We start from the raw sequence: 27,102 nt of genomic DNA, 5'->3' as shown, positions 1-27,102 counted from the left end.
AAGAGTGTTTTTTTCCTCTCTCTCATAAATTAAATCTTTATTAAGTAAATAAAGAAATTTCAAGAAAGGCAGAAGAGCATGGGGAATACACATAGAAGTTTATATCATCCAAGACGTTTTTTCCATGAACTGACTCAAACTTAAGTGCAATTTTAAAAATAAATAAAATTTCTTTATATTTAGAAAATAGCCATCCAGAAAGTTAATCCCATTATATTTCCCCTAAGAATGGGCGAGAGTACAGGTTTGTGCACATACTTGCCAACAGTGGCCTTATCCATAAATGTAAGCTTTGCCATTTTAATGGTAAAAAATTATATCTCATCATTTTCGTTTGTATTTCTTTGATTGGTGAGGTCAAACATGTTTATGCTTATTGGACATTGCTTTATGAACTGTCCTTAAATGACTTGTTCATTTTGCAATTGTGAAAGCACTTTGTTTATTTCCTAATTTACGTCACTATTTTGGGGAATCATTGGTCATAGAAAAGTTTTAAGCTTGGGACGCCTGGGGGGGCTCAGTCAGTGAAGCCTCTGCCTTTGGCTTGGGTCGTGATCCCAGGGTCCTGGGATCGAGCCCTGCATTGCACCCCCTGCTCAGCGGGGAGCCTGCTTCCTCCTCTCTCTCTGCTGCTCCCCCTGCTTGTGCTCTATCTCCAATAAATAAAATCTTTTTTTAAAGTTTTAAGATTTTCTTAGAAACCAGTTCTATTGGTCATTTTCTTAATGCTTTTTGCCATTGACGTCATGCTTAGAAATACCTTTTCCACATCAGAAGTGTAAAAATCTTCACACCTTGTGATTCTAAAATTCTTCTGGTTTCATGTCACATTTTAAGTTTTAACTGTCCTGGGATGATTGTGCCGTAAGATCGATTGCTTCAGTGATGACCATGACAAGGTTTGGGTTTTTTTTTTTCTCGAGTTATTCCAGATGAGCAACTCCAGAGCTGTTCTGAAGATGAGTCACTCGTGGCTGCAGATTTGTGGGAAAACAGAACAAATTAGCGCGGTGGAATGTCTCCAACATGTGGTCTCTGAGTAATTTGATTTCCAGTAATATGCACTTTTCCCTGAAATTTTATGTGTGTCACTTCTGCTGTAATAACATGAGGCATGAGGACACACTTGTTGACAGGACTGACAACAGGAATAAACCAACATGACAGATCAGGACGACCGGGGACAAGTACCAAACCACAACAGCCTTTCCGTAAGAGGCCAGGATGATCTTGCCACAGCACTACCGTTTTCGGTACTACTGAGACTGTCCGCGAACACGGTTATTTCTCGCTGCAGGGGGGAGCACTCTGCTGAGAACCCTGATTCTATAAGAAATTCTGGAGACCAGAAAGCAGCAAGAGCTCCTGTGAGCCTTGCTGCCTCTTAGATGCATGAATGTGTGAAAAGAAGGAGGAAAAGTGAATACAAAAGTCTGATGCTGGGGCTTATCTTCCAGGGACCCTCAGCACTTAGCGCCGTGTGCGGTCCCCCCGCCCCATCCTCCTGCCGGTCTCAGCCCCTGGCTCGCAGCTCCGCGACTGGCGTGTTCTTAGGCACTTAGTGAATGTTTATGGAATAAGTGATTGATGGGTTGAGGAAATCAATGTGTAGGTATTTCAAGAGGGAGCTTAGTGGCATTCCAACAATCAAAGGAGCCCATTTGTGGAGTGCCTGCTCCTTGACTAAGTGCTCTGCACACTTCATCCGTTCAGCCTCCACGAGGCCCCACAAGATAAGAATACTAGGATCGCTCCCTTTTACACAGACAGATGAAGCTTCCAGAGGAACCGAGTTATCCGATTAAGTGGAGGAATCAAGGTCTAAAACCCGGGATGGTCTGACTACAAAGCCCACTCGGTTTCCCGACGCTCCCTTACAGCCTCTGAAAAGTTCACAAATCACTGTGGCCGGGAAACTCCGGCCATCATTCAGCCGTGGGCACACCTGAGGCATTTCAGGAGGGTGTTCACGTTCCAGAATGGACAAGACCCACACCCACAGATGGTGCGAGACCCCGTGAGCCAGCAAGAGCCCCTTACTCTTCCGCGTTCCTTCAGCTCGGCGGCTGGCGAGGGTGGACCGCACAGGGTCGGTGGGCTGCTTCCTTCTCGGCCCCGTGGCTGTTTCCAGACACGGCGTGAACTTGACAGGCTAGCTTGGGATTCCGAGTGGCTGTGGGTGCTGGCACTCTCGAATTTAGCCAGAGCCTGATCCTTATTAAATCTGTTCAAAAGGCCACCAGCCAATACGGGGGAAACAGAATGTACTAGAAAGAGCAGTGGATGGGGAGTGGGAGGTCTGGGTGGGGCTCACTGGTTTTCTTACTAATGTGAGTGATCGCGGGGAGGCTGGGGGTGTCTCCAGGTCAAAGGATTCACCACACGCATGTAAGCTCGTCCTAATACAGAGAACGACCAAGACTGAAGTTTTTAAAGGAAATGAGCACTCTGAGTGAAGGCAGGAGCACAGGAGCACTGAGGGCCGTGACCATGGTATGTGCACACTGCGTGCGGGTTTTCTTCGAGTTCAGTATTTCCTGAGCTTCCTCCACTGGCTTCCATCTTCAGCAGAAGAATGTGCACCGGTGTCCACCTCCCGGGATGGGCTATGTGTTGAAAGGTATCTGTAAGGCCAGAGTACACTTCTTTTTCCTTTCTCGGCCCTGTTGCCTGGATGATCCGGTCACATTATTAAATCAACAGAATTCCATTTAAAAGCAGAGAAACATGGCTTTGGTTCTATTCGGCCTCGCAGAACCCCAGCTCTGCTTGTAGAACCCCATCTCACGTCTGTGGACAATTTCTCCTTCTGAACGTGGAAATGGCCTAACAGGTAGAGTAGCCGCTCCTTCAGGTGTAACTAAGGAAACGCGAGCCTGGGGCGCAGGGCAAGTCCCTCCCCCGGCTGTGCTGTGTGCCGTTTGCCAACTGCTCCCATCTCCGAGGCTCCCTGGGAATCCCGGATCCCGATCTTGGGGCCCAACTCCAGTCCAGTCCAGCGTTGTGGACAGAGGAACCAAGACCCGAGAGAAAGGTTGGGACCCCACTTCTGCCCTGGATCTTAAAATGGATGTCAGCTTATTTGTTGTCATTATACAGAAGCAGTTCACAGAAATCAGGCCCCACGCCCCCCAGAAATGCAGCGCAGCCCGGGGTGCGAGGGAGGGTAGCGAGGAGTGGCTGAGGGGAGGCGGGAGCACAAGGCTGGACCTGCTGGGCCACTCCAAGTACTCGGTCCCTCATTGAGTGGCAGGGGAAACCCATAAAGAAGGGCGTTGTTGGCTGAGATTTGGAAACACCTTCACAACTACACTTTAAATTTTGTATTGATGTCTGAAAGAGTCCAACACACTTTAAAGCTATGAACTATTATTATGTCATCTTATGGCAAGAAATTCATCGGTTGCTAATCAAGACAAGAACCAGAAGCAACAGGCTTCGCCAGACTAAAGAGACGGCGGGTTCGATGTGGATGGAAATCCTGGCCTGCAAGCCTTGTGGGGCGTGGGACACGTGACCGAGCCGGGAAAAGCATACGGGGGCAGTAGAATCCTTGGGACGGATGGTTGGGAATCAGAGTTTTCAAACTGAACCATGCAAGATGAAGATTTAAACTGTCTAAAGAACATTTAAAAATGTGCTTTTAATGTTGATGTTCCTCTTTCGTTTTCTTTTATAAAGAAATCCTGAGACATGAGGGTGGGCAGTTTGGGGAGCCCTGGATGGAGAGCCTCGCCGCACCAGCTGGAAGGCAGTGATCCCAGTAGTTGACCAGGGTGTCTTGTGAGGGCCGAGGAGGAGGGACCAGAGCAGGGAAAGAACGGGTCTGCTCTGCAGAACGAGCAGCTCCCAGGGAGACACAAGGCCAAGTGTTCCCCCAGACACGCCCGTGCATGAGCGATTTGAGCCAGACTGAAGCTGGGGGCCTGCACAGAAGTCCCCTGACCTGCCCTCCAGTTACTTTAGTGCATTACAACACTGGGACCTCCTCCTGGGGGCAGGGTTTTCCAGCCACTTTCTGATGTGGTCCTTGCCTTCTTCAGATGCGTGGATCACATCTCCAAGTCCTTGCTGCTCCCAGGCAACACGAGAAGGGCTTCGTGGCCTTGGCCTGCTCATGCCAGCACCCTCTCCCCTCCTGCCCATTCCCTTGTGCCCTCAGACCTGGCCGTGCCAACTCCAGGCAGTCTTCCAGGTGCGCGCTGCCCCTCCTCACCTTCGTCGTGCTGCTCTCCAAGCCAAAGACGTCCCCTCTCCTTTCCTGCTTCGTGATTCAGCTCCGTGACTGGACCTCTGCACTTGTGCGCGTGCTCCAGCCTCTGAAAAGGAAGGTATCGTTGTAGTGCGTTGCAGCTGACTGTATACTTTTACTTCTTTGCAAAGGCAAGATCGGGTGGATTTGTACCCACCGTGTGGGCAAGCTCAGGGAGTTGACCTGCCCACGGTTCCACAGCTCATTAGTGACAGGTCTCCCAGCGCAGACTTGTCCCCTCCCTGCTGTGAAACAGACCCCATCAAGGAAATGGGGCCGTAAGAGACAGCTTCTTTCTTGACCGGCTCTCACCCCGGTCTGTCCAATTTACTCTCACCTGGCCCAGCAGGAAATCTTTTTTTTTTTTTTTTTTTTAAAGATTTTATTTATTTGACAGAGAGCGAGCGAGAGAGGGAGCACAAATGGGTGAGAGGAAGAAGCAGGCTTGGCCCACCAGACAGCCTGATGCGGGGCTCGATCCCAGGACACTGGGATCATGACATGAGCCAAAGGCAGACACTCAATGACAGCCACCAGGTGACCCCAGCAGAAAAACCCTTCTGTGGCCCAGACCCAGATTTCATTCCCCATTTGAGGAATGCATTTGATGCTCTGAAAAATGTCATTTCTCCTGACATTTCTGGAAGAAATGAAAGCCAATTAACCAGTGACTTTGTTGATTACGTTGCTCACAACGTAATTAGTGTTAACAGATGAAAAAGGCAGCAAACAGAGTCTTTTCCTGATGTTCCAAAGTGGGAGCTTGGGTCAAAGTGTGTTCAGGACAGAAAATGGGGTGATGGGGAGAAAACCTTGCTAGATGCTGGAGCTCTGACCCGGTGGGTGATGGAGGGCAGAGGGGGAAGGCCAGGAAGAACCCGCCCCTCCCTGAAGGTTTCCCAACCACCTTGACTCTGGCCGCTTGAGAACAGAAGCACTGGACGGATTTCTTCCTGACCACGAAGCCCTTCCTCCCTGTACTTTGCTGCCACATTTATGGGAGAAAACAGGAGGATTTAATCTTTTTTGCCAGTGGATGGCCTTCTGTTGGCTTTGTGCTGTGTTCTCACATCTCCTACTTTAGCTACCGATCCGCGCTGCTTCCTAGAGCATCAGGCATTGCTGGGGACGCTGGGCCACGTAGCACATGCAAGCCACTCGAGGGCCAGGCACCACTCGCCTGGCTGCTCCTGCTCCCCGGTCCACCCAACACCGATCTGCCTCAACCACCAAGCATGACAGAGAGGGCTCGAGGGGAGAAGCGAAGACGCTGGATCTGCCCAAACCTTCACCGTTTGTGTCTCTCTGGCTCCTTCCCGCGTTTCCAAGATCCTTCTTTGTCATTTCAGTCTCGAGAAGATCTTTCAGAGCAATCTGCTGGGGACTGACTTGGGTCTTCCTTGTTTTGGAGCCCGTCTCACTGTCCTCTTGGTTCCTGACAGGTGTCCCCACAAGGGGGGTGGGCAGGATTCCGGGCCCCCAGCTGTCTTCTGTCCCCGCTCACGGGGAGACGCGCCGCATCCCCCAGTGGCCGCTGTTTCTGGCAGCAAGTCAGCCGGCAGGCGGCCTGTTCACTCTGCAGACGAGGCCTCGTTTCTCCGGCCGCCTGAGATTTCTGCTTCTGTTTTCCGTCTGATGGTGGTGGGTTCTGGTGTGGGTTTCACTGAGGTTATCATGTATTATCCTCAACTTCCCCCATTGCAGGTTAACGTTTTTTGCTAAATTGGGGGAATTTTAGCAAGGATTTCCTTGAGCATCTTTCAGCCCACCTTCTTTCTCCAGGTGAGATGCCAGTATGTCCCTGGGCGACTTTTGTCATCGTTCCGCTGGGGGCTCTGTTCATGTGTTTCTCCGATCCATTTTCTCATCGTTGAAGCCACGTAATTTGTCCTTCCACCTCTGACCTCACTGACCCTTTCCTCCGTGCTCTCCTGTCCACCTGCCACTGTCCGTCCGCTGAGTCGTTCATTTGTAGGTTTCACGCCTAAATGTCTCCTCTGTTTCTTCTTTACACCTTCTACCTCTTTACTTAGACTTTCTGTTTTTTCATTGGTCGCTAGCAGGTTCCTACTTGCTCCCTGGAGCATTTCTGCAATGGCTCCTTTAAAACCCTTGCTGGAGGGCGCCTGGGTGGCTCAGTGGGTTGGGCCGCTGCCTTCGGCTCGGGTCATGATCTCGGGGTCCTGGGATCGAGTCCCGCATCGGGCTTTCTGCTCAGCAGGGAGCCTGCTTCCGTCTCTCTCTCTCTGCCTGCCTCTCCGACTACTTGTGATTTCTCTCTGTCAGATAAATAAATAAAATCTTTAAAAAAAATAAATAAAACCCTTGCTGGATAATTCCAGCATCTGTGTCCGCTCAGTGTTGGATTCTGTTCACTGTCTTTTCTCAATGACGTCGAGATTTGCCTGGCTCTTGGTTGAACTGGTGGTTTTCTATTATACTCTGAACAAATGAATATGTTCCAAGACGCTGGGTTCTTATTCAAATCCTTTGTTTCCGCTCTTTTCCAACTTCTGTGTGCCTTCTGTGTCACGGCCTAAATGGTTACGATGGGGACGTCTGGGGCGGGGGGTCAGGAGTGGTGTGAGGGACATGCAGGGCCAAGCCACCCCTTTCAGGAGCACCCGAGCACTTAGGAAAAACCACGTTTCCTTTTAGCCAGGGCAGAGCAGCCCAAGTCAGGGAAGGCAGCAGCAAGGCAGAGACAGCATCTTTTCCAGATCTGCCCTCAGGGGAGAGCAGGGGAGGAGAAGGTCACCTCCAGAGAGGGTGCTGCCCTTCCTCGCAGGGCTTTCTTTACTAAGGAGAGACTGCAGATTCGGGGCCAGAAATGAATTCTCTGGAGGCGGGGACAGGCTGGAGGGGCCCCACCTGGAGCCTTTCTTCCTTCTGGGTCCTGCCTTCATTTAGTTAGCATGCTCAGCCTTCCTGCTAAGTAAGTGTTGAACAAATACTTTAAAACCACCCATTTAAATGGTATCAGGTCATCAGCGCATCTCCACCCGGCCCTGTAATGTAGGACCACTGTTTTTGACGCTGTATTTGCCACAGTCTTATCAAGAAAACAGAAACCCCAGCAGGAATTTACACAGAAACATTCATACAGAGAATTGGTTACCAGTGAGGTAGAAGGTCTAGAAGAGCAAAAAGAAATGCTAACCAGGACCCCAGGGGTCGCCCTCACTCCTGCTCTGGGACCACCATCCACTCTCCGGACAGGTGCTGGGATGCAGAGTCTCCCTGCCCTCCCTGGGGTCCTGGGAGCACGGCGATGCCCCTCGCCCTGCAGAGCAACCTCCGTCAGGATGCAGGGGTGGGCCACAGTGACAGCAGCAGGAATCTAGCATCGTGACCACCCACCACCTGTGTCCAAATTGTGATCCACAAAGAATAGAAGCCTCACACTTTTCCAACAGGACATGGTCACGCTTTGTGGGGGACTGTCCCTTCTCACGCCCAGGAGGGGACGCACAAAGCCCCATTACTCCCCATAATAACGTCTGGAGGCTCATTCCTGTTCTAGCTCAAAGTCCTACCTGGAAATTTTGTGACTCCCCTCCAAAAGTCATGGAAATTCATCACAGCCGAAATTGCCGAGTAAACAGTAGGAGGAGGACAACTCGGTTTACACACCCCGCCCCAGAAGGAAAGCCACCAAGAGGTGTGCGTTGACGGTGCTGGTGCTCGTTTGAACGGCTGGTCCCGAAGCCAGAGTCAGCATCTGTCAGCTCCCGCCGCCCCGGGCATGTTCTCTGCTGTCAGCCGGCCCTCGGGGTGGGATCCGTGCCCCCTTATCGGATAGTTTGCATTCCTAGGAGTCTTGCTTTTCCTGAGGCCATCCTTTCCCGCTAACTTTTTAAAAAGAGCCTTATTGTGGCATAACTTACAGGAATCATATGCGCTCGTCAAAGTGTAGAACTTGGAGTCTTGAACCGGCAGGACTCTACGGCCCCGTCGCTCATCCGCTCCCCCGCCGGCCCGCACCGGCGCGGCTCCTGGGCTGGCGCACGCGTCGGGGCTCCTCGCTGCGCTGCCTCCGAGCCGCAGACTCACCCCGAAGCAGCTTCGCCGACCGCCTGGGCTCCGAGCGCACGTCCCCGGCCTGGGTGTGAGGTCAAGCCTGGTCAGCAGAGGGCGCCAGAGGGCCGGCGCTGGCCCCTGGGCGGCCGCGGCTGTATCCGCTTCTCGCTCCCGCCACAGGCTCCGGGAACCGCTACGGGGGCTCCGTCCGCCCCAGGCACACGCTCGGAGCCCCAGAACGCATGTCCCCGAAATCTCACGGCCCGCGGAACGGGCTTGGTGGCTCTGCAGCTGCAATTCACCCCGCATGAACGCCTTGCTCCTGAGACCATGTGCTGTGCCGGCAACGAGAAGGCGAACCCAGACCGCTGTTTCCTGCGGCCCAGAGACAGCAGGTGACCGCTGGCGGGGCAGCAAGCAAAACCCTGGGCCCTCCTGGGGGTGGGGAGGGGGTGCAGCCACACCTCCCCTGATGACTCTGAGCCCCAGGCTTGAGGAAGGAACCAGGACTCCCTCCGAGTCCGCGCTCCCCTGTGCGCCCCGTCCGAGAACAACGTGGCCTGTGTGTTCTTCCTGTGAGAACGGTGGTCTGTTTATCCAGCCATCCGGTTCCCTTTAGAGATCGCTTTTCATCTTTGCATTACGCCCTAATCACAGCTTACCAATTCCTCAGACTAAACTTCCCCTTTAAATCGCTATGTGGTTTCTGTGCCTCGCTCTGATCCAAACTGACAGAGGACTGGTGCTGGGACCGTACAGATGGAATCTGGAGGTCGCTGGGTGCCCTCGGGCTCCTGTGCAGTGCTGAGCTCCTCGCCCAGGGGAGGTGAGAGGCTGGGAACCATGATACACTGTGGACCACAGCACTGGACTCCGATCCCAGTGGCTGCTGGGTTTGACTGTTACAGCAGAAGTGGGTGCGCTTGAGCTCTTTCGGAGAGAAAACGGGAGCTGGGGAGGTGTTAATCTTGGCCCGAGCCATTTCTGAGAAGCACAGAAGTCCCATGTAAGACCCATAGAGCATCATTTCTTAGATGGAAATCGAGCACAGTATTTAGCGATGCAGGTTGCTCAATGTCGACAGTGGAATTCAGTCTTGTCAAGTTTCTCATGTAAGTTAGGGTATTGATCAGGAAGGAACAGGATCTTGAAACTTGACAGTGGAGGAAACTCAGAATGGAGAAATCTGGCTGGACCCGGAAGAAACTGGTGACATGGAGCCCACAGTTCCCTCTCAGCCTCCACCAGCAGCGGAAGTGACGCCTTCTGCTGTCCAAGGAGAGGCTCTTCTGCTTTATGTCCCTCTGCTAACTTTGCCGGGGCAAACGCCTCCAAGAGGGAGCCTCGTTCCGTTCAAGACACAGCACAGCCCCTCCCAGTTTCCTGTAAGCCCACAGTCAGGTCAGAGGTCAGCATGATCTCTGGGAACAGATACACACCGTGACCCGGAAGGGTACAGGTTCAGCATCATGGCAGGAAAGGCCAAGTGGTCCACCCGCACCCTCTGCTCCCCCAGGCTGGTGCACAGGAAGCAGACCCCCTCCCAGGAGACTGAAGAAACCAATGCTGCCCTCAGAGCCCCAAAGGAAGCCAGTGACACCCGCAGTGTTCCCATTGCCCTCGATGATCAGACGCATGTGGGAGCTCCTGAAGGACAGTGGGCTGCCGCAGACCCAAGTGGCTGGTGGCTCCAGTTCCGGCCACTGCCCCAGCCATGGTGGCTGTACTGGGCAGGTCCCTGAGGTTGCTGGCACCCTCTCTACCCGTCTGCGGGGCATCAGACACCGTCTGCGTTGCTGTATGGACACCTCGCATATTTCAATATTTTTTTCAGTTCAAAGTATTTCTGAGTCGAAGCCCTAAGCTCTGGTGACTTCTCTGGAAGTGGGGTCTTTACAGATGTGACTGCTTCTAATGGGGTCGTTAGGGTGGACCCTCACCCAGCAGGACCGAGGAGAGGTCAGGGCGCAGACACACATGGAGGGATGACTGTGTGAAGACACAGGGAAGACGGCCTAGGGAGAAGAAAGGCCTAAGGGGAAACCGACCTGCCGGCGCTGGACCTCAGACGTCCCCTCTGGAACCGGGAGACCACGGTCTCTGATGCTAAAGCCTCCTGGCGTACAGCGCGTTGTTACCACCACCCGAGAAAACCAACACAGCAGGGACAGAAAGAGAGGAGCGCACTTCTGCTCCCATTCCCTTGGCCACATCTACTCATGGGGTCACACAGGGACACAAAAGAGGCTGCAGGGTGGCTGTGTTCCAGTTTTGGTGGACAGCTGGTCAAGCCCGCCACCCGCCTCGCTCTCGGCTGAGGAATCAGGTGGAACCTGTGTCAGGAGAGTCGGGGGTAGACAGTGAGCTACAATCCATCACCATCGTCTGTCTGTCCTCTCTCAGCTCATACAAGCTCACTCTTCCCACGTCTCCCCGCTGCGGACACGAGTGTTGCGACCAGACAGTCTGGGATGGGCAGCCTTCTCCGAGGCATGCTGCCTGACTGGAACCTGGCTTTACCAAACCAGCTACACAGGGCATTTGGGGACCACTGGACTTTGAACCTGGGCTGGTGCACTTGTAGTCTGCTTGCCCATCAGATCCACTCTCCCTCCCTCGTGCCAGCTGTGCCCAGAGGGTGATACCCATTCATCATTTAAATTTGTTTTCAAGACTGGAGAGAGCAAAAGCTACAAAGCAAAAGCAGCCCCCCCCCCACCTTCTGTTCTTCTCTGGTCCCACAGTTAAACTCCCCAGATGTGGCCCCTATTAAAGTAGTATCATCAGTGTCCTTTCAGAAGTTTTTCTCTGAAAAAAAGGGATCTGGGGGAAAGACAGTTTAGCCTTGAGCCTGAGGTACTCTTGGACATCAAGGTGTGTGTGTGGGGGGAGTTCTCCTGGAGGCAACTGAGGAAAGAGGTTCAGAGCTTAATGCAAGCATCTGGACTAGATTTTTATGATATACCCTCAGAAAACTGACTTAGATTTGCTAGCAACGGTCCCTTGAGTGAATATTAATATCTAGTTCCTGGATATTAATAGGATAACCGTGTCCCTAAGCTTAGGATGCCTAGCAGGCCACACCCTTTCTAACAAGGCATTTGCATGTGTCATAGCGGTAAATCTCTTCTGTACAAAGTTGTTGGAGTTCAAGGATCCTGCTGCCTGGCTTCATTACAGGGTGGGGAGGGTCCTGTTCACGTTTCCAGCCTCGGCGTTCAGGAACTCCAAGTCAGCCTCGACTACAGGATGTTTTCAGGGATGTTTCATCACTGGGCACAGCCTCTGCCATCTCAGGCTCAAAAGATATTACTAGGAAGAAATCAGGGCTGAGTTTTATTTCCTGTAACAGTGAACCAGATTGTCTCGAACCAAGAACGACTATAAAAAGACAGACCCAGTACAAATAAGTGTCTTTGGACAGCATTGCAAAGAGCCCAGGGAGGGGAGTCCAACGACTGGTACATTTCCCCCTCAAGGTAAGTATCTGCCAGTTACAAACGCTGCTGCTGCTGCTGCAGAGGCTGTGAAGCTCACTGTTGGTGACTCCATGAGCCTGGGGACAATTGTCATTCGGAGGTCGCCAAGGAGGGGAGGATGTCCAATGCCCCAGGCTCTCTACTGGGTCCCTGGAGGGGTACACTCTAACCAAAAGGGTAGACAGGAAGCGGATCATCAATCACAAGGACAAAAGGCAGCTTCAAGGCAGCCCAGTGTCTCATATAATAAGGTAGCCTGTCCCTTCCTAATGGCCCGCTAGAAGCAAAAGTAAATCTCTGTGTAAGAAAGAATCCAAAGTCTCAAGCTGTCTTCATAGTTTGTAAACCACAAAGGTCTGGCACTTAGCCAGATTTAGGAAGGCACACAAAAAGACAACAATTGACCAAAAATTAAGAGAAAAAACCAAGACTGAAGACAAACCCACAGAACGCCCTGATACTGGGATTATCAGACATGAAATTTAAAATACTTAAGTTTTGTATTTCATGTCTTCAATACATCCCATAAAAACACGGAAAGTTCTTCTCAGAGAACTGGAAACCATTAACAACAATCAAACAGAAATTCTAGAATTGAAAGCCGTAATAACTGAAATTAAGAACTCAGTGGATGACATCTACTCCTGTCCATGAAGGATTAAACGTTATGGGAGTTGCCCTCTGGCCATACAAAAATAGAACACTTGGGAAAATGTCTGGAGCAAGAGTTTCCAGGCTTTATAAAGCAGGTAGCACAGGACTGAGAAGTGAAAAGTTGGGCGAGCCCCACAGGTGTCCCAAATCACTGCCTGGGGTGATGTCTGTGCAGCAGAGCAGGACTCAGAGGTCCCACTGCACTCAGAACACAGATGTCAAGAAAGTTAGACAATTCAAGACAGAGTGCAGAAGTGCTATAGACAGAGTTCCAGGCATCTACAGAGGCATTCCACCAAGTCTTTGTCAAGAGTCCTCGTGTGTATAGGGGAGGAAACTCTCTGAGAGCAATGGAAGAGATTCAGAAAGCAGTAGACAACAATTCTTGGGAGTTTAGATCAGGCTGGGAATAGTATTTGTTCCCATAGTCCTCATACTGCCTGGGACGCTGGGCAATGTGTTCTCAAGGGCCATCCCTAGTAGCAGGGCTAAATTATCCCTAGACCCAGAGCTGCTCTGAAATCCCTGTAGTAAATCTTTTTTTTTTTTTTTAAGATTATATTATTTATGTATTTATTTGACAGAGATCACAAGTAGGCAGAGAGGGAGAGGAAGGGAAGCAGGCTCCCCGCTGAGCAGGGAGCCCGATGCGGGGCTCGATCCCAGGACCCTGAGATCATGACCTGAGCCAAAGGCAGAGGCCTTAACCCACTGAGCCACTCAGGTGCCCCTCCCTGTAGTAAATCTTAAAATCAAAACTCGAAAGGATTGGATTCATCTGCAAGTAATTGCAGACAGAACAAAACGCAACACTCTGTAAAATAACATAATGCTACGCAGCACTGAACAGCACTGCAGAGCTGATAAAATCCTCAACCGGAGATGCAGAGAAGCAGGGAAAAGGACCCACAACCAAGAGAAAAATCAGTCGATACAATCAGACTGAGAAGTGACAGGTAATGGCGCTAATGGATGAAGATACTAAGCAGCTATATTAAAAATCTTGTAACTGTGTTCAAGGCTGTAAAGGGGAATGTGGACATCGTGAGGAAAGAAATGGAAGGCGTGAAAAAGATGAAGACTGTGACACTGAGGTGAAAAATAAACTGGACGGGACTGAGAGCAGATGAGATTCTGCAGAAGGAAAAATCAGCGACCTCACAGCTTGCAGTTTGGGCGTATCCAAACTAAAGCACGCAGAGAAAAACAATACTCGAAAAACCCAGGAATGTTAGTGAGCAGTGGGACAATATCGGGTGGTCTGACAGACTTGTAATTGGAGTCCCAGGAGGAGAGGAAAAACATAAAAATATTTGAAGACATTATACTTGAAAATTTCCACATTTGAGGAAAATGACAAGCCCAAACATCCATGAAGCTCAGCAAATGCTAAAGGAAGAAATATAAAGACAACTCCACAAAGGTACAGGATAAGTGAAGTCGCTGGAGACGGAAAGGCACATTGCAAGACTAGAGGTGACAGTGGTCTTCTGTCCAGAAACCGCACAGACCAGAGCCCAATACAGCACCACTTTTAAGAGCTGAAAGAAAAAAACATGTATCAACCCAGAAATCTATACCCCATGAACACATCTTTCAAAAAAGATGAAAGAAAAGCTGAACTATTCACCAGCAGACAGGAACTACAAGAAATGTTAAAGCCGCTGCTTCAAGAACTAATGGAACCAGGAAGAAACTGTGTTCCTCCAGAAAAGTAACGTAGAACATCTACACTGGCAAATTGTACATAAATTCTAAATACATTTTTCCTTTTTTTAAAATCTTCTTAAAGGAAGATGGATTGTTTAAGGCAAAAAACCAACAGTGTATTCTGCGGTTTACAGCATATGCAGGATTAAAATGTACAACAACAACACGCAGAGTGGGGGAGGGAGAACATGCAAAGTTGACTGTTGTAAGATTCATATATGACAAATGAGATAATATAGTATTATCTGAACATAGATTGTGACTGGTGTAAACCCTCGAGTGACTAATAAAAAACACGGAGACATACTGAAACCACAAAAATTTTTTGCAAATGAGATAATATTATCTGAACATAGATTGTGACTAATAAACACGGAGACATACTGAAACCACAAAAATTTTTTGCCCTAAAAGGAGGCAAGGATAAGTAAAAAGGCAATAAAGGGAAAAAAAAAATCTATATTGTAGATTTTAAATCCAACCATATGGGGGACCTTATTAAATGTTAGTGGTCTAAATGCTCATACTAAAAGTCAGAGATCGATAAAAAAGCAAGACCCAATTAAGTGTCATCAACAAAAAATCCATTTAGATATAAAAACACAAGCCCTCAGCCTGGGTCATGAGAAAAGAAAAAGAAATACAAAGCACGGAAATTGGAAAGGGAAATGCAAAACTGTCACTATGTGCAGAAACATGGTATTATATACAGTAAACCCTAAAGACTCCACCCCCAAATCTCTAGAGTTTGTAAATGAATTCATTAATGTTGCAGGACACGAAATCAATATACAAATATCTGTTCTGTTTATATACACGAATACTGAGCTATTGGAAAGAAAAATGAAGAAAACAATCCCAGGGTTCCTGGGTGGGACAGTGGGTTAAGCCTCCAACTCTCAATTTTTGTTCAGGTCATGATCTCAGGATTGTAAGATTGAGCCCTGCATTGGGCTCTGAGCTGGGCGTGAAGCCTGCTTACAATTCTCTCTCCCCCTCTGCCCTTTTATCTCTAAGCCCACTTGTGTGTGTATGTGTGTATGTGCGCACCTGTGCTCTCTCAAAGAAAAAAAAAAAAAGAGAGAAAAGAATCCCATTTAAAACGGCATCAAAAAAGAATAAAATACTTAGGAATAAATGTAACCAAGGAAGGACCCGTACACTGAAAACTATAAGATAGTGATGAAAAAAATTTAAAAAGACACAAATCCATGGAAACACATTCCATGCTCATGGATAGGAAGAGGTAATATTATTACAATGTCTACCTCCCATACTAATACGATGCTGCCCCGACACCTGTGGGTCTCCCCCACTCCTCTATCTGACCTCCCACAACCTGCCTGACAAATAACCTTGCCTCTGCCTGCACTCCTGCAGTGTTAGTGGGCCCCCTGCCATACCGGGCTTGCAGTTTCACTGGTACACCGTTGGTCCTGGGAACTTCAAGTCTGTTTCTGCCCGCAGTGGAGGAAGGGAGGCCTGGCGGTCAGGGAGCGCTGTGAGCGCTGAGGTTCAAGCTCCACGCTCACTACAGAGTAAACAGGCAAGTTACCAACGTAGCTCACCTCAGTTTCCTTACGTAGAAGGGGGAGAAGACCGTGCCCAGTCCCTAGGACTGTTGTGGGTGGCTGGCTCATGGACTGAGTAGCTGCAGGGAGGAATGGGTGGGTCCTGGACCATGACATCTGGGGCAAATATGACATCAGCACTGGCAGGCACCTGGAGGGCCATCCAATTGCAGATGGGGAAACTGAGGCCCAGGGGTGGAGGGGTACTTGGGCTGTGTAGAGAGCAGCTGAGAGCAGTGACGTGTGTGCAGTGGTGAGGATGTGGAACACGGCACACCCACATGGGACCCAATAGCTCCTTTCCGCAGCACGAGGATGAGTGTCTGTGGGCCCTTTTATGTGGGGAGGCCCACAGAGGGAACACAGTTGCTGTTCGGATTCCCGCCTGAACCCAGTGTCCGCGTGCACTGGGTCCCAAATGACCAAGAGTCACCCCTACAAGAGCGTTGGTAAGTACATCTGAGTGGGGCAGCTTTCATCTCTGGGGGCAAAGCTTCCTGCAACTTGTCTCCCTCCCGGGAACCAAACGCAGAGGCAGCCTGCCCTGACATTCGGGCCATGGGCGCCCCTGTGTTTACCTCGCAGATAACAAGCCCCTGTGTTTACCTCGCAGATAACTTTAGTCATAGCCTCCATCATGACAGTAAAGGAACTCAGTTGACTTTTTTCTGAACTACATGCCAGTAAAAAAATATATATTATCACACAAAATAGGAAGAAGCCAGTGGGTTGATACCTCTAACCGACTTGAATGCACTTTTTCCAAGGGGAAAACCTTCAACCTATATACTGGTCTGTTACGGTTTAAAAACCTTTGAATAGAATTCAAATAAGTGACATAATTTTAAAGGAATAATAAATCTCAATTTTAAAGATATCTGAATGCAGTAAAATAGTTCACATACAGAATAAATGCACACTACAAACAAAATGATTACGCTTTGCGATTTGGACTATTGTGGTGTCTTGCGGGGGGTTGTTTGTTGGTTTGGTTTGGCTTGGTTTCTGAAATCATTCTTGTCCCCCATTACCTTTTTAAGTTTTTATTTTGAACTATATCACAGATTCAAAGGTAGTATAGAGAGGTCCCTGAGTGCCTTCTGGCCATTCTGCAAGTGGTGACGACTGAGGTTGATTAACTGTAGTTAACCAATATCCACAGCAGGAAGCTGGCATTGGTACATGATGCTGCTCTTGGCCATTTTTTAAAAAAAGACTTTACTTATTTATTTGAGAGACAAAGGGGAGGGATGGTGGCAAGGGGAGGAGCAGGCTCTCTGCTGAAGGAGGAGCCTGATGCGGGGCTCGATCCCAGGACTCTGAGATCGTGGCCTGAGCCAAAGGCAGAGGCTTCACCAACTGAGCCACCGGGGGGCCCCCATTCTTTACCATTTTTTTAAAGGTTTTATTTATTTATTTGACAGAGATCACAAGCAGGCAGAGAGGCAGGCAGAGAGAGAGGAGGAAGCAGGCTCCCTGCTGAGCTGAGAGCCCGATGCGGGACTCGATTCCAGGACCCTGAGATCATGACCTGAGCCAAAGGCAGCTGCTTAACCCACTGAGCCACCCAGGCGCCCCCATTTAATCACAGGTTAGTAGCAACCACTGTGTGCAGGATATAGAAGGGTTACCCCTCACCTCACACCTTCCACCGTCGGAAGGTTTAAACACTAATAAAAACTCCCAGCGCTCTCACAGAACCGCAGACTTGAAGGAGCTCGAGGTTTATCTTTGTCTTTGTGGTCACTGTGCTTTCTGGAGGGACACTGACTACCCTGGGTGTCATGGGTGTGCAGTTCCACTGTGCCATGACTGCCCAAGGTCCCAAAGCCCCCTACCCTCAAGATGGATGTGAATGCCTGGGTGGCTGCAATGTCCCGGATCTCCAAGCAACTTCACATAGGCCACAGTGTTCACGAAAAGACAGAGACTAAGCATGTGCTCACCTGGAAACCCTGTAGTGATTGTTTAGAACTCAAACCAACGAGGGGCGCCTGGGTGGCTCAGTGGGTTAAGCCTCTGCCTTTAGCTCAGGTCATGATCTCAGGGTCCTGGGATGGAGCCCCACATTGGGCTCTCTGCTCAGCGGGGAGCCTGCTTCCCCCTCTCTCTCTGCCTGTCTCTCTGCCTACTTGTGATTGCTCTCTGTCAAATAAATAAATAAAATCTTAAAAAAAAAAAAAAGAACTGAAAGCAATGGAAGATTTGGGTTACCCTGTTTAGAATAGTGGTGCATGGTGGTAATAAAAAGCAGATCATCTTATACTCAGCTTTGTGATTGTTCTTAAATTCTCTGCAGATAATGTACCCCTGGCCTCACCTGCTGCAGACCCTGCCTTGGCCCCCTGCCTCGGCTCCTCCCTTGGGCTTCAAAACACCTTCTGGCCCAGGTTGAAAGTGAAATTCCAGTCTGGACATTTTACCTGGGATGGATGTTAAACCTATAAATGAGAGGTTCTAGAACAGGGCTGCTGCTTACAATTGTGCAGCGCCAGGGTATCAAGCTCGAGGGCAAGCAAGGGGCTCAGCCCCAGCCTGTGCTCTGCTGCTGCGCCATGCCTATCTGCAAGACAGTGTGTCTTGATCTAATTTGTATGAAGATGCTCTGTGGGCAGTGCTGGGTAAATTGTGTCCCACAAAGAGACATATTGAAGTCCTAACTCCCTGGGGCCTTTGAATGTCATTCTACTTGGAAACAGGTAATTTGTTGAGATGAATTCAGGCTGGATCAGGGTGGGTCCTGACCCAGTGACTGGAGGCCTCATGAGGAGGGAGATCTGGGGACATGGACTCATGGGAAGAAGGCCACGTGACCACAGACACTAGAGCGGCCACAGCCACCAGAAGCTGGAGGAGACAAAGACGCGTCCTCCCTTGGCCCTCAGGGGGAGGGCAGCCCCGAGGACACCCTGATCCTGCACTTCCAGCCTCCAGCTGAGAGAACAGACTGAGCCCAGGAAACCACAAAGCCAGTGACGGCCCTGTTCCAGAACCTTGCTTGCGGGCGTTTTTAAAGATCAGAACTACCCCAGCCTCCTAGAAACATGAGGTTCTCAGCTGAGACGGAGGAGAAGCTCTGGGTGCTCTGACCCAGCTGCACACGCCTCCCCCGGCCGGGCTCCTATGGGGTGTGTGTGAGCCTCGGAAGCCCTTACCCACCTGTACCCACCCTGGACCCTCCAGGCCATGGACGGAACATCCAGCTGCCCAGGGCCAGTTTCCCTGCGCTGTCTGTGTGGGATGCTAGTGGATATAGCGTTGCGCCCTGACTCTTGGACACACGTCCTCGGGGTGGCTCCAGCACCGCCCTCCCTACCGCGCTGCAGGACACTTGCCGCGAGGCTGTGCAGCTCCATGCCCCTCCCATGGCGAGCACACACGGCATCTACACGGCGGCATAGGGACATGGCGTACTCAGGGCCTTCTTGATGCCTCATGTGCTCCCCTGCACGGAGTGGGCAAGGCCCCCCAATGGGGACCGCTGAGCTCTTCCTCTGGCCAGGAGAACAAGGGAAGCAAGAGTGGGAAAGCCAGAGCGGCCGGGCTCTGGCAGAGGCTGAAGCCTGTGGCAACCAGGGAGGGGAGGCCTCCTGTGGGCAGGGCAGCGTCTGCAGGGCAGTGGGGTGGGGGGCTGAGACAGCGGGTAGGGACAGAGCAGGCTGGCTCAGCGCACCAGACCCGAGGTCGGAGAACAGACTTCAATGCCACGTGCTACCTTGTCTGGCCTCCCGGAGCCCAGGAGAGTCAACCAGCCACGGGGGACAGAGGAGCTGGACACCCCGGTCCCACGTGTGTGGCCGCCAGCCCTGCAGGCTCAGACAGGGTTGGGGGCAGCCCCCCCTTTCCAGGGAGGGTTTCGTCGGACTCACTCTTATGCACAGCAAGATGGCCTCTGGATAGCAGGGTACCAGGTGACCAGAGTAATGCCCTTTTTTTCTGCCCCAGGCAAGAAGTGGGAAGAAATCCTGGCCCCCGTGGCCAGCTTGCTGCTAAAGGTATCAGCCTGTGCATGCGGACCAGGCATGCGACGGTCTCTCAGCAGGGCGGACTCCCAGCTTTGCCCCCCGGGTCCCAGTCAGGGGAAGGGTCCCCGGAGTCCTGTTCTCTCATGTTCTGTCTCTCCCAGCAGAAGTCCTGTTGGACCACACAGGGCTCCTTACTGAATCGGAGTTTACTGCTGCCTAACAAGTTCCCGTAAACAGAGCAGCACGGGCTCGTCATCCCAGCGCGTCTGTGGTCAGGGGAGCAGGCAGGGTTCTCCGCCGGCGACCCACAGAGGCCCAGCTGCGGGCCCTGCTGACCACGGAACTACTCCAGAGCTCACTCAGGCTGTCGGCAGAGTCTACCTCCTTGCTCTCAACAACTGGAGGCCCCCTGGGGTCCTGGCCCCATGGCCCCTCCGTGGACCCCTCAGCATGTGGCAGCCAATTTCTAGGCCTGCAGAACCACTCTGACTTCAGGGAGGCCCCGTCCCCCAGGTAGGTCAGGTCCGGGATCATCTCCCCTTTGATCTATTCAACACAACCAGTTAGGGATCTCAATTACATTAGCAAATGCCTTTTGCCTGATAGTGGGTAGTGGACAGGCAGACCACAAGTCTGTACCCAGTCAGGGCTTACACAGGGCATGTCACCAGAGGGCGCTTGTGGAATACGGCAGGCTCTGGGTTTGTTCCTGCTCAGAACGCCAAGAAATACATTAAATTCTAATCTGTAATAGAAACATAAAACAGCAAAACATTTAAAAACGGAATTTCTGGGGGCGCCTGGGTGGCTCAGTCGGTTAAAGCCTCTGCCTTCAGCTCGGGTCATGATCCCGGGGTCCTGGGATGGAACCCCACATCGGGCTCTCTGCTTGGCGGGGAGCCTGCTTCCCCTTCTCTCTCTGCTGGCCGGCCTCTCTGCCCACTTGTGATCTCTGTCTGTCAAATCAATCAATCAATCTTAAAAAAAAAAAAAAAAAAACGGAATTTCCGAATGAAGGTAGATCCCTCAGGTGACGTGTGCTGAAAGGACGTTCTCCCCCCTTGTTTTGATGTGGCACATCATCTGGGAAAGGGGCCCACAGAACAGGATAAGCTGGACAACATCCGTCTCTCCAAACCCATTTTGCTCTGGGAGAACAGAGGCAGTGAATACCTGCAGGACTCCTGGACAGTTGTGTGGGTTGTGCACTGAAGTACCCTTTACCACGCAGGCAATGCACCCCTGAGAGCTACGCAGTTTGTCCATGGCCATCTTGCTCCAGCTTAAAGCAGAGGTCTCCGGACCTTCCCTGGGCCTCCAACAGCGGTCCCCAGGCACCAGAACGGTCTCCAGTTGTGACCCCCTGGCTGAGGACACTACTGTGTGTACCACTGAATGCAAAACCGTTTGGGAAGCGCCATGTTTCCAGAACAAGCCTTTCAGTTTCCAAGCAGGTGACTACCCAGACCTCTCAGGAGGGCCTGGACCCCTCTCTAAGCTTCCATTCCAGATGGGTTTCCAGCTCCAGCAAATGGTGCTCCTATGGGTCCTTGAGCCCACCTGATGCACCCCAACACCTGCTCAGCTCCCTCCTCCCCTAACGCCTCCTGCGATTCTCAGAACCAACCGCTCTTCCTGAAGCCACCATGTGTGGTCATCCTGTCTCTCCTGGACACCCCAGCTAGGCCCCAGTTAGGGGCAGCACAGGGCCTGGCCCAGGACCCTAGCTGCTGTGTCCCCTCCATGGGGTGCCCTGCCCACTGTGTGCTCTCTGGGTAGAATGGGGCCTGCCTCCCAGGGCCCCTGGCCAGCAGGGTCCTGCTGAGCTCAGATCTGCGCCTGCTCAGCAGATCTTCCCCACCCTGCCCGCCTAGGGGAGCAGGAGCAGCAGCCTGGGGAGCCTCAAGGGATAAGGGGTCCAGACTTCAACACAGTGAGTACCATGTGCTTTTAGACACCTGGCTGGAGGTGCACTTGGGCAGTGAGGGCCACTAGTCTGAAGCCCAGGAGCACTCAGGGCTGCAGAGAATATAGGGGTTAAGTCAGGAGGCGGAGGAGCCCCCGGAGGCCGCGGTGGGGCTCTGGAGGGAGCGCTGGCTCAAACTGTGGTTCTGCCAGTTTAGCAAATGAGGTCGCCTCTCTGTACCTGCTTCCTTACCTATAACTTTGGGGTAAAGGTGCCCTCCAGTGGAATTCAGCGAGATAATATTGGGGGCTGGTACTCAGAGGACATGCTCCTCAGATAGTCCCCAGGGTGATTCCAGTTAGGGAGCACACGCAGGAGCCCACAGCTGGGCGCCGAGATGTCCCTTCTCAGCAGCAGGGGACAGAAAGCATCCCTCAGGAGAGAGCACGGGGCATGGGGCTCCAGCCTGGCTGCAAAGGCCCACTGTGGCTGGCACTAAAAGTCTCCAAACATGTAAAAACCGGCATGCGCCGCCAGCCCACTGATTGGAACGTGAACGCCCTCCATGAACACCCTCACGTGAACACCGCTGTCTACCGCTCTCCATGGCTCCATGGATCCACCGTGCTCCTTGAGGACAGATAAGATGCCTTTTCCTCTGTCTCCTTAGCATCCAGTAAGCGTCTGGTACATAAAAGGAGAGAGTGCTTTGGCTTGATTTTCCTTTGGATAAGGAGACTGTCCTAGGGAGCCCAGTTAGGACTCCATCTGACCAGCAGAGGGCGCGAGAGCCATTGAAGATGCACGTGGGGGGTGGGGGGGCGCTGTGAGGCCCTTACCAGAATGAGATTTCTTGGAAATATTTCTAGCAAGAAACATTTATAATAGCTATTTCTCTGTCATATTCTTTCCCCTCGCCTATTCCTTGCAAGACCTGTCACTTGGCAGCTGCAAAGGCCTGTAAAGTCTCAGGGCTTGGGAAACTTCCAGAAAATCAAGGCTGTGGTCCCCTTGCCCATCCACATTTCAGCAGCTGGAGAGGATTTAGATGGAATTGAGCAGAGATGGGAAAGGACAGGCCCTGGAGGGAGCACTCATACCCACGGTGGCCTTTGTCCTTCTAGAGGTGTCAGGCAGGTCACTGGGCTCTCAGTAGCTAGGGTTCTCAGAGGATCCAGCTCTGAGTCTCTTAGGGCTACCACTTAAGAGAGTGAGCACCCTGTCACAAGGAGTATCCAAGGCACTGGAAAGTGGGCTGAACAATCCCTAAGGGCTACTGTGATAGTCCGTCTATTAAATGAGCTGACAAACAGACACATGAAAAAGTGCTCAGCATCACTCGACATCAGGGAAATACACATCAGAACCACAATGAGGTACCACCTCACACCAGTCAGAATGGCCAAAATTAACAAGTCAGGAAACGACAGATGCTGGCGAGGATGTGGAGAAAGGGGAACCCTCCTACACTGTTGGTGGGAATGCAAGCTGGTGCAGCCACTCTGGAAAACAGCATGGAGGTTCCTCAAAATGTTAAAAATAGTTACCCTATGACCCAGCAATCGCACTACTGGGTATTTACCTTAAAGACACAAATGTAGTGATCCGAAAGGGCACGTGCACCCAAATGTTTAAAGCAGCAAAGTCCACAATAGCCAAACTATGGAAAGAGCCTAGATGTCCATCAACAGATGAATGGATAAGGAAGATCTGGCACACACACACACAGGAATACTATACAGCCATCAAAAACCGAAATCTTGCCATTTGCAACGATGTGGATGGAACTAGAGGGTATTATGCTTAGTGAAATAAGTCATTCAGTGAAAGACAAATATCATATGATCTCCCTGATATGAGGAATTTGAGAGGCAACGTCGAGGGTTGTGGTGGGTAGGGAAGGAAAAAATTAAACAAGATGGGACCGGGGAGGGAGACAAACCATAAGAGACTCTTCATCTCAAGAAACAAACGGAGGGTAGCTGGTTATGGACAGTGGGGAGGGTATGTGCTATGGTGAGTGCTGTGAAGTGGGGCAAATAATACATTATATGTTAATAAAAAAAAAAAGAAAGAAAGAAAAAAATGAGCTGCCGATTGTCAGTCAGCCAGGTGTAAGACAGTATTGGCTTCGAGAAGACTTTAAATCCTTGAGAAGTCAAACATGGCCATAGGGGATGAACCACATAATTTACATATCCCAAGCTCCAGTGCTATAAAACAAATGGGTGCTTTTGTGGGGAAAAAAACAGAAATTTTTTTTTTTTTTTTTTTTTTTTTTTTTTGATCAGGTAACACTTCTGGTGTGGAAGCACGTGTTTGTGCGAGGAGATGGTAGGACTCCATCCTGCCAGGCTTCAAGCCGCCTAACAACTGACAACGGGATTACATTCTTAAATGGCCAGAACAAATAAAAATAAGAATAAGACTTCGTTACACGTGAAAATTAAATCAAACTCAAGTGTTGGTGTGCAGAAATGAAGTGTGGCGGAACACAGCCTGCATGCGTTCCCTCGGCCGTGTCCGTGCTGAAGGGCAGAGTGGGGCAGCAGCAACACACTGTCTGCGTGGAAAGCCCAAGACACTGACCTTACTGGCCCTTTACAGAAAATGCTGGGGAGCCCAGATGGGGCTATTAAAACTGGCAAGGAGGACGATTCATCCAGTTCACCCCTTTCTTTGTCTCATTTGGGGACACTGAGGCCTGCACAGGGAGTGGGCTTGCTCAAGGGCAGGAGCAAGGAAGGACCAGAAAACAGGGTCCTGGGCTCATTGTGGAGTCCTTTGCGCTCTGCATTTGGACATTTGAGAGTTAAGCCTCTGAGCCCCTTCTTGGCACCCAGGGACGGGTCCAGGATCCTGCATGAAGCACAGGTGGGGGGGGGCAGAAAAGTGGGCGCTCCTGACCCCATCCTCACTCAGACCAGCAGGAGGGAGGAGCACTGGCCTGTAGTCTGGGGACTGGAGGCCTGGCCTGGCCTGGTATCTGAGGTAGGGCAGCTGTGGCCTCTGTCCCCTGGAGCTCCATCCTCATCCTAAGTCTTCCAGGGAAGGGGTTTCTGTGTCAGGGATGAGGGCAGCACGTTGGAGTCCCTACTTGAACAGGACAACGCGATCTGGCCTCCCACCTGCCGCCTAACAGAATTTGGAGGAGCCAGCAAGCCCCTGGCAACCACCCTGGGGGTTGGGGTTACTTGACCTCAGCCCGGCCCCCTGGGCAGCCTCTCCACTCACTGGCTGGGAAGGAGACCCCCATCCAGACACACGGACCACGGATGCCTCCAACGGTTCTGTGTCTGTGTGTCCAGTACCTGGGGGGCCACTCGTGAGTGCGACACCTCCCCTTATTATTAGGAGGACAGTTGTGGCTTGGCTCCTTCCTTTTCACTAAAAGAAACTGGGAGAGGGAGGCCGAGGGGAGCCGAAGGTGGAGAAGGAAGAGCAGGAAGGAAAAGAAGGAAGAAAGACGGTAACTGAATGGAGGGAGGGGAGCGAAGCAGGAGAGCAAGGAAGGAAGGACAAAGAAAACGAAAGAAAGGCGACCTGGCCGGTGGCGCCCGAGGATCGGCTACCGTCCCAGGGCCTCTCCTATTCTTCCACCTCAGGGACCAGTGACCCCGCGAGTGGGTGACCTGGCACCTGCTGGGATGAAGCCACAAGGACCCTGGGCTGGCGAGCACTGACCCCCGCTCTCCCCAAAGGCGGAGCAGCTCTGAGTCCGAATGTGGTCTCAGACCCGCACCCCGCAGGAGTCAGACCCAGTCTCCTTGGGGCCTGGCGCTGAGTCCCCGGTGCGCAGCGCCCAGAGTGCCGCGCACATCTCGGAGTTCCCGCAGACGGCCCACATCTGGCCTCGCTGCGGTCGCTTGCGGAGGGGCCCCACCGAACGGAGGCCGCAGTGGCCAAAGCTTCCAGGCCCCCGGTATGGACTCCGGCGCTGATCAGCGCAGCTGGACTGCGCTCCAAGGTCCCTGCGTGAGCCAACCGCACCACGGGAGGGGTGGGCAGGAAGCGGAGGCGGCCTTTGTCTCTGCCTGTCCAGCAGGGTCGCCCTGGGTCTTCTCTGGGTCAGGCCAGTTATTACCTGCCTATAATCTTCTAAAATTCACACTTTTAAAGAAAACCACACGTTTAACAAAAATAACCACAAAACAAAAATAAAGTAACACATTCCAAAGGAGCAAGTTCTGTAAAATACCCGAAAAGGGATAATTTGAAGGAAAGAGGGAGGCATGTGTCTTAAGGCACTGTCTCAAAACCCAATTCGAGCCCCCAGCTCACAGCGATTTGGGACGATCCAAAACGAAAAGTCCACACTTGACATCGAAATTTTCATGAAGGAAGGTACCACAGAGACCGGCTTCTCCAGCGAGACAGTAACTCGGCGGTCCCTGGGAGATGTGACCTTCGAGCGAGAGCACCCCGAGATTTTCCACACTGAAGGCAGGCCAGAGGTCGCCAGTCTCGAACTTACGCATCAGGCGGAGCAGAGCGCCGGACGGTGCGTTCCTGCCGCTTCCCACCTGAGATCCGGCGGATGCGCGGGTCCTCGCCGCCTGCGGCCCCAGGCTGGGGGCCATCGGAACCGAAGACTTCCCGGAGGAAAGGGGAGAGGAGGCGGACCTGTGTGCGGGGCAGCGAAGCTGCGTTGCGCGCGCTCCGGAAGCAGGTTGGCGGCGGGGCGGGGGCGCGGCGCTGCGGAGGGCCCGTCGGGATTCGGTTTCCCGCTCTGTGGACCCGGAGGAGGTGTGGGACTCCCCGCACGCAGCTGCTGGGCGATCGCCTCGGAGGTGAGCCAGACAGGTCCAGAAGCCACCTACGCTCCATTCCCGCCGGATGCCGTTTTTGCCTCGTAAGATCCCAACGCGCGACCAGGAGGAGAGAAGCCAGGACACCGGCCGAGGTCGCGTGGGGGTCCGGGGGAAGCTGGTCCCAGGCCCCTCCCGGCGGTGCAGAAACACCGCCAAGGGCTGCCAACCTCGCCCGGGTCTGCGCACTCGAGTCTCCGCTGCCCCCGAGTCTCCGCTTCCCCCGGCACGTAGGACCCATAAGGCGAACGACTTCAGAATCCCACCGGGAGGCTCCGGGGGAGGAGGAGGCTTGGCTGGCGGAGGGGGAAAGTCTGGAACCTGCGCACCCGGGCCGAGGGGGTTGGTTAGGGAGGGAGGTAACCCCCTTCCCCCGCGTCTCCCTTGCAGCTCGGCTGTGGGGTCCGGAAGGGCAGAGCAGTGGGGGAAAAGGGCCCCAGACGGCGGGGCGGCGCCGGGACCCCCCTGCCACCCGAAGCCCCTCGCCGCCCGCCGCCGGGAGAGGGTGGCTGGCCTCGGGCGCTGAGGTCACCTTTTCCACTGCGCCCGCCACGAGCGGACGGTTTCCGGGATTTTCGCGGCGGCGGCGGCTGGAGGCCCCAGCCGGGTCCCAGGCGTTGGCCGGGCTGCTGCACCCCTGGGGTGGGGGCTGAGGGGCTCGTTCGGGGAGGAGGGACCCGCTGTGAACCCTTTACCGGCCGACAACGCTGCAGTTCGGGAGCAGAGGAGGCCCT

General features: G+C 52.3%; 1 long non-coding RNA gene across 1 annotated transcript; it reads right to left on the bottom strand.

Annotated features, from left to right (window-relative positions):
* On the bottom strand, positions 1-26,415 carry LOC131812861 (uncharacterized). The gene is made up of 3 exons (XR_009346521.1): positions 26,035-26,415; positions 4,220-4,322; positions 1-977 (listed from the first exon to the last, which is right to left on the bottom strand). It is a non-coding gene; the product is annotated as an uncharacterized LOC131812861 (long non-coding RNA).
* Positions 26,416-27,102: the final 687 nt, after the last annotated feature.

The sequence above is a fragment of the Mustela lutreola genome, chromosome 12 (genome assembly GCF_030435805.1).
Source record: "Mustela lutreola isolate mMusLut2 chromosome 12, mMusLut2.pri, whole genome shotgun sequence".
Taxonomy (NCBI): Eukaryota; Metazoa; Chordata; class Mammalia; order Carnivora; family Mustelidae; genus Mustela; species Mustela lutreola.
The sequence above is the reverse complement of the archived record's forward strand: the minus strand, read 5'-3'. Positions and strand labels throughout refer to the sequence as shown.